Source organism: Arachis ipaensis, chromosome B2, assembly GCF_059453495.1.
Source record: "Arachis ipaensis isolate K30076 ecotype BB chromosome B2, ASM5945349v1, whole genome shotgun sequence".
Lineage (NCBI taxonomy): Eukaryota > Viridiplantae > Streptophyta > Magnoliopsida > Fabales > Fabaceae > Arachis > Arachis ipaensis.
Window position 1 is genome coordinate 13,882,655 of NC_142437.1, and position 8,330 is coordinate 13,890,984.

At 35.4% G+C, this 8,330-nt stretch overlaps 1 pseudogene; it reads right to left on the bottom strand.

The window, feature by feature from the left end:
• Nucleotides 1-1,506: 1,506 nt before the first annotated feature.
• LOC148573087 (uncharacterized) lies at nucleotides 1,507-3,300 on the bottom strand (annotated as a pseudogene).
• Between the last annotated feature and the right edge of the window lie 5,030 nt (nucleotides 3,301-8,330).

Consider the following 8,330-nt stretch of genomic DNA (forward strand, 5'->3'; position numbering starts at 1 on the left):
AAAATTTTTGGACACTTTTTCCCTTTAGCTGTTACTGTCCGTTGGAGGTTTTAATAAATAAAGTTAATTTATTTGTTTATTTATTTATTTATATAAAGTTCTGATTTGGGGAGGGTTATGATTAAATTAGAGAAGACATCCCTAACCAACGAAGTAGAGAAGGAGGAAGAGCTTTCAAAGGTGAGTGGAGCCATGGCTGCCGAGAGCTCACGGTTGTGCCGGAGTCGGTCGTCTGCGCAGAAGAGGGAGCTTGTGTGTGGACATGGAGAGAGACCCGTGCTTAGAATTTTAGGAACGAGAAAAAATCCTGGGCGACGATTTTGGGGGTGTGTCTACTATGAGGTTAGGGTTTTAAGTTTCTGTAGGTGGGTGATGGCAAGGTATTATTTGTTCTGGGCTCTGACTCTGATGGGTTGCTGCAGATCCAGGAGGAGTGTGATTTCTTCCGATGGGCAGACCCAGAAGCAGAGAATGAGGATCCCCATGTTGCAAAGATGAAGAGGAAAGTTGCTGCTCTGAAAGCAAAAGTGAAGGATATTGAGTGGAAGTTCAAGGTTGCTGCAGTGTTAGGGATTTCTGGATGGGTTATTTTGTTTTGCTTCTGGTCGCAGATTTGGTTCAATCAGAGGGAGGGGGTAGCGTGTGTGATGCCATTGAAGTATGGTTAATGAAATTAGGGGAGAATTTAGTGTTCAGTTTGCATTTCTTTGATTGGGTCTGAGTTATGTAAATTGAGATGTACTAGGTCTTGCTGAACATCTGAGTTTAGTTTAGGGTTTTGCTGATTAATTTTGTACTATAATGATCTCCTTGTAATTTGACAATTAATTGGAATGGAAAATTTATATGTTAGCAAGGAAATTGTGACTGAACTCTTCTGTTAATCAACTCTGTAACATATCAACTCAAATAAGAAAATTCATTAAACAGAACCAGCATAATACCAGGCAGAACACAGTCTAGTGTAATTCAGTAATAAGCATAGGAAAATAACACCAAATGGTGGATACCATCAATTCCATTACATGGAGACTAAACAAAATATAGTCCAAGACACTCAAAAAACCTACTGCAACTCTGTTGCTCACTAAGAAAGATTAATCATAAGCCATGTTGTCTAGTTTTCAAAAAACCAAAAGAAAAATGTCACAAACATTGTCTCAAACCAAGCAACAGTACATTAATTATAGCACAAAAGACAAATTTTCAGAACAGTCTAAAGTTTTCCCCAAAGTCTTGGTAGAAGTTTAGCCATGAGCCTCAGTTTTCTAGGAGATACATGCAGTGGAATTCTGTGACTAAAGGAGACAGGCCTGGCTGGTTGGCTGGAGCTGGCTGCACCCTTCTCCTTTGGTGTTGGTGGTACTTGTGTAAGGCTTCTAGTGGGCTTTTTGTTGGACCTAGTAGAGGATGATGTGGGTTTAGACCTAGAATGGGTTGAGTTGGGCTGAGAAGAGGTGGTGGTTGGTTGGGGTTGAGATGCTGCTCTAGACCTGGTGGACCTCCTCAAACCTCCACTTGCAGATGGCATGTCAGGCTGGGATGAAGCCTTAGATCTGGTTTTAGGTCTGATAGATGAAGGCTTCCTTCCTCCTCTGGTCCTTTTGCTAGCAGCTTGCCTTGGTTGTTAGGCCTGAAAGACATTAAAGAATTCAGTTGATAGAAAAATGAAACTATAACCCTAACATACATGCAGTTGATGATATACACACACTTACATCCAGGGATGGCTTCTTGCATCCTCCCCTCTTTTGTTCAGATTCACCACAGTTTGAGCACCTTTGGATTTGTTCCCTCCTAGACAAGTGGGACTAGCTGCTGTCCGGAGGCTCATCAGGTCCTCTCTTCCTCTTCTTGACTGGTCTATGGCTGGGCTTTCGATAAGGAGGGGCATGACATCATCAAAGTTGGTTTCCTCCCACAAATCTGGGCTATTCAGAGGATTGATGACTGAATCATAGCACTTGACATATGCAGGCTTCTTGTAGCAGTCATCAACAAATCCATCTATGTCAAGGCCCTTATAGTTGATGCAGCTAATGGCATGGGTGCAGGGAATACCACTAAGCTGCCACTTCCTACAGGAGCACTCGTGAGCAGAAAGATCAACAGCAAATTTAGACAAACCATTAACAACCTCATATGTTTGTGCAGCAGACCAGTAAGGCCTCCACTCACCAGCTGATCTGCCTCTCCTCTCTAATTTCATCCTAATCCGAGGTAAAACTGTCCCATTAAAGTTATTAATTCTTTCCCTATTAAGAGCCCACCTACTCATCAAATAAACCCTAATGTCCTCCAACATTGTCACTATAGGTTTCTCCCTAGAGTCTACTATTGCACTATTAAAGCTCTCACACATGTTGTTCACAAGAGTGTCACATTTAGAGTGAAAATTAAACCTGGACCTGCTCCAAAATCTTGGAGGAATAGCGTTTAGATGTTTGTGCGCATCCACATTGATCTGCCTTATGATTTGCATCTCTTTCTCCCATTCCTTCTAGTGTGTAGCCTTTGCACACCTCCACATCAGCTGCTTCAGGTGTAACCTAGGAAATTTCTTCCTAAAGTTGCTGTAAAGATGGCAGACACAGAACCTATGGTCCACTCCTGGAATAACTTCATCGAAAGTAGGCAAGAGACCCTAATAGAGCAGGTAAAATTGTGTTACATAACAATTACTGCATTAATAAAGGACAAAAGCTTCAACATCCAGAATTTAAATTTATCAAATGTAAGATTTTAATTGTAACCCTAACCATTTACCTTCTGCTAATCAGACATGAAGGTTGTTTTCCCAATGACCTCAGCTCCAAAGTCGTCAATGAGCAGCCGGAGAAACCACTTCCAGGTGTCTTTAGTCTCTGCCTCCACAACGGCGTAGGCGATTGGAAGCATTTGATCATTCGGATCCCACCCAATCGCTGTCAACAACTGCCCCCCTTAAGGTGTCTTTAGAAAACAGCCATCCAATCCAACAAACTTTCTACACTGCAGGAAGCTCTTCTTGCAAGCAGCTAGGCACACATATACCCTTTGAAAAATGCAGTAATTGTTTAACCCCTGGTGCTGGTCCTCAACCTCGAAATCAGGAGACCTCTGTACCTTGAGCGTCACTGAGGACCCTGGATTAGCACGTAGCAGCTCGGAGCAGTAGTCAGCAATCCTTTTGTACTGCTTCCGGTAAGCTCCCTGAATCTCATCCAATGCAGCTTGTCTAGACCTTACTGCCATTGAAGTTGTCACTGTCAAATTCCATTTCCTTTGTGCCTTGTTGACCAGATCCTTTATCTTCATCTTTGGGTTACCTTCCACTTTCTTCCTAAATGCTTTACTCAGCCAACTAGTATGCAGTATCCCTACCCTATGTGACTGGCCACAAGTATGCTTAAGGTTCATTGACCTCAGCTGCCAAGTCTTCTCCTCACTCATTTTTGCTGCGTATAACCAAAACGGGCAACCCTCTTGACAAACAGCCCTCACCCTAACCAATTCAAGTTTCGCATACCTCAGTCCCCTTCTTGTTTGCACTGCATAAGCTGTTACATTGTCCTTGAATTCCTCCCTTGAAGCAAACACAGTTCCAACTTTCCATTTGTACCTTGTCATGTCTTTCACATCTTTATGGATCGGATATCTAATTGCTTCATTGTTATCATCATCCTCGCTGTTCTCTTTCTCTGAACCACCACCCACTTCATAATCCACATCAACTTCATCACTATTGAACCCTTCCTCATCACTGAAATCACCTCCTACAACCCCTTTTCCTTTTTCAACCCGATCACCATCCGTCCCACCTCTTACTTCATCAAATCCGATCTCATCATTATACTCCTCTTCACTATCTGTAAACATCACATCATCTGCACTGTCAACCTCACCGTCAGATGGAATGAAATCCTCATCATCACTATCCTCATCACTATTCGATTTAACCTGCTCATCCGGGTTCAGCTTATCTCCCTCTTTAACTGCCTCTGCATTGGCCCTTTCCACCTCCTGACCCCCATCACTCTGATAGATCACCAGTTGTTTCTGATTATGTACCTCTTCATCATTGGCCCTCTCCGCCTCCTGAACCTGTTCACCTGGGCCTCCAACATCAAGAAACCCGACTTCAGGAAAGTCTTCATCAACCTCAACCTTATGGACCACGTACAGATCAACATGATCCCTCTTCCCCGCTATTTTACACATCTCAATGGCATCTCTGTCTCCCTCAAATAACTTCAAATCGTTCTCTAACCATTCAGAACTTGGGTCCTTATACCAGAAAGCTGAGATTTTTTCCTTTGTGTACTCAAATTGTCCCACCTCAGCATATGCCTCAAAAAGAGACTAGCAATCTATATCAACATCTTCGATCACAGTCCTTTCTCCCCCTATATACTCCAATGTACCATTGTCATACCCAAATCTACCACCATGGTACACAGTCAGGTTAAAGGTTCCCATCACCTAAAACCTACAAACAAAAATCATACCCAACTCCCATTTGTAAACCACCAAATACCCTTCACACAGTATTAAGTTCAAGCTCCAAAAAATCAAAACAAATGCTGCACACGTGCCTGATTCGAGATGACTGCCACGAGAACGAGCTCCTCTTCCACTCTTTCCCACGCAATGCAGTGACGCTACTCCTCAAGCCAGCACTCACTCAGTTAGGGCATCATTGAAGGTGAAGGATCAGTGTTTGTTTGTGTAACATTACTCACATAATGAATCGGTTTCGCGGGAATAAAACACAAAGCGTCAAAGGGCTCAGGGGCAAATTTGGAATTAAAATTTTTTTAATGCACTTGAGGACAATTTTAAAGTGTTTTTGAACGTTCGGGATGATTTTAATAACAAAAAAAGGTCGGAGACGAATTTGATTTTCACCCCTTACCTTAGGGACGATTTCAGTACTTAACCCTAAAAAAAATTTGATATGGCAAATATGCAAGTAATACGCAAAATGATTTTAGCTAAAGCTAATATTTCTTATCGAAGTTGGCACTCAAGATGGCATCAACACTATGAGTTGTATCAAACTGATGAAGAGCGCCTTCAAAATTCACCTAACAATGTTCTTCCAGAGACATAGAAGATGATGGTGTGCTACTTTAGAACTTCCTCTTTTCAGGTTTGGGTTTTTATTATGACAACTATTGAAATGTTCTTATCTTATCTTCTTACTTTAAATCAATCATATAATTATAACTTAACTCCTTTTTTCTTTGTGAGTTTGGTATTCTATAGGAAAAAAATTTAAGAAACAAAGACAACAAAAAGCATCACGTTGTACTATATATTGCTGGTCGAAAATCATTTTAAGTTATTAGGCATGATCAGATAAATAATCTTGAACTCTTTAATTTAGTGTTATATTTTTTTATATGTCAAGTTTGCACTTACATGTGATATTTTACATTTTAAAAAAATTACAGCACAATCCTAAAAATGGTGAGGAGTCTGATATTAAAAAATTATGGCAAATTACTCATAAAAAAATGATGGAGAATGGGTCAAAAACTAAGTTAAGGATTCAAGCATAACTTGAAGAAGCAATGTAAGATCGTGAGGAGCTAACGGAAAATAAATGTGCTCAAAAAAAATTTGAAGAGCAACAAACATGGCAAGAGAAAGAGTTAGCTCAAGTGAAATTTCAATTGGAAGCTCAACAAGCCCTTGCGAACTCTTTGATAGCGTGCTTTGACAATGAAAATGGTTAGACAATTAATGTAAAATTGTTTATGATTTTAATACATGTTCGTACATGGTTGATATATTATTAGTCTAGGTTTAATTGCATATGGATCGTCTATTTATTACATTTTAGTTGTATTATGATTCAGAAATAGTAAATGTCCTATTATTTGGTTTGATAAAATTAGTTGTATAATGTTTGAGAAATAGGTGATGAATTGGTTATGTTTTTATAAAATCATAGACGGTGAAAATATCCAATTTTTAAAAAAAAAATTTGCCAAAATGTTTTTAAAAATTTTGAATAAAAGTGAATGAAAAAAAAAAAATCGTAATTAGTGTTATATATTATTTTTTATTTTTGTTTTGATTTTTTACATTTATAAGAGCACCAAAATAATGACAGCATACTAGCTACAAGACTCAAGAATATTTTATTTCATAAAGACATTAATCTATGTAAAACTTTTAACTTATGGTTGAATATATAAAATTAACTTCAATATTATTTTACGTTAAAACAATCTTAGTTAAATGAAAGATTTTTGAATGATCTATATTATTATATATTATATAAATATCAAATTTTTTAATAAATTAATTAATATATTAATTAATTAAAAAATAATATAATTTAATAAATTATGTGTGTAATTTATATTAAAAAAATGTTACAAAATAAATATTATATTTTTATAATTAAAAGAATAAAAGATATTATAAAATTAAATTATATTTTATACCAAATTTTATGATAAGAAAAAATATATTATTACAGATAGTATTTCACAGGATAAAATTGATAATGATTAAATTCAAATAATAACAAACTCTTTCATTTGAATAAGATAAAAAGAAAAGGTCAATGAGTTATAGTTTAAATAGCATAATCTCTCCATACTCATCTAAGAGGTTGTGGGTTCGAATCTCTCTATCTTTTGGTAAAAAAAATTCAAAAAAAAAAATAAAAAGAAAAATACCTGAGCCAGCTTCGGATAACATGCATGCTAAGGGCAATATGGCAAATGGGCTAAGTTCATGGGACCCATATAAATATAATATAAATCAAAGACACCGAAATGAGGCCTTTTATGGCTTTAGATTGTCTTGTAACTATCCATAATAAATATTGACTATTTGGGCCCTATTACATGTCCTAACAACTACACATGCCAAAGTTTTGCCAAGTTATGTTTAATTTGTGATAATTTTTTTTATTTATTTTGTATTTAAATTAATTAAAAGTTAAAATCAAGTGAATATAAGCATAATTAATTATACAATATTTTGGTATCACTTCTACAATTTAACAATTTTTCAATTGTAGTTAATTATAATAGTTAAATAATTTTGTTTCTAAAAATTGAGTAAAACATATTTTTTGTCCCTAACGTTTGCAATTTTCTTTAAGAATATTCCTAACGTTTAGTTTCATTTAATTTTGTCCTTAATGTTTTGTCAAAATTATCCCTGAATATTAATTTCACATAAAACCTTAGGAACAAAATTGAAAACTTCCAAAGATAGTTTTGACACTGTCGAAAACGTTAGGGACAAAATTGAATGAAGTTAAACGTTTAAGGGATTTTTTAAAAAAAAATTGCAAATATTAGGAATAAAAAGTATACTTTACCCATAATTTTATTAAAAATTGAGTATCAATAAAAACATGACAAAAGAACTTCTATTTTTAATTTATACGTAAATTTGAATGTTTATATTGTAATTTTTAATGTACTTGAAAATATATTGAACAACTTTAAATTAATTAAAGATTTATACGTATAAGCTTTAAGATAGCAATAACCTTGAATCTAACACATTTTTTATCGTAATAAGAATTTCTTTTTTATTTTATGTCAAACCGTGAATTATACATAAATTTTTTTTAGTTTGCTTTACTATATTAGAAATATAATTATTAATATATTTATTTTTTAATAATAATAATAATAATAAAATTTATTATTATTATTATTATTATTATTATTATTATTATATGTAAATAATGGTGTATTGATCGATGGGAGAGAATCTAGTAATAGAAGAACCCGTGAATGATGTATGGCCCGCATGGAGAGATATCAACTATCAAGAATTATTCTTTTCTACTCATCATCATCAACAATCTCTCTCTCTCTCTCTCATGGGTGCAGAATATTTCAGAACTATATATATGTTCGTGAATGTGATAGGATTAAATCAAAGTAGAAACCCAAGAAGCTAAGCCCCTGAAACACTATTATGATGAGAATGTTTGTTATAAGGTAGTCAATAAAATAGTCAACAATTCAAAAAAAAATTATTTAAAATTAAAAATAATAAAAATATTCAAAATTTAAATAAAAGTTAGAATTTAGTGTTTAGGCGATTCAGTGTTAGAGTTTAGAATTTATAATTTAGATTTATTATTTATGATTTAGTATTTAGAATTTAGAGTTTAAGATTTAGATTTAAAATTTAGGGTGATTTATAGTAAGTGGTCGGCAGTGTCCAAATGTGGTTGCTAGCGGCAGCAATGGTGGCCGAAGGCCGCGACGGTGGCTGATGGTGGAGATATAAATGGCCTGTAATCAGGGACGGATGTACATGTTTTATTGTGCGGCAAGCGCCTCCACTACAATTTAAAATTTTTT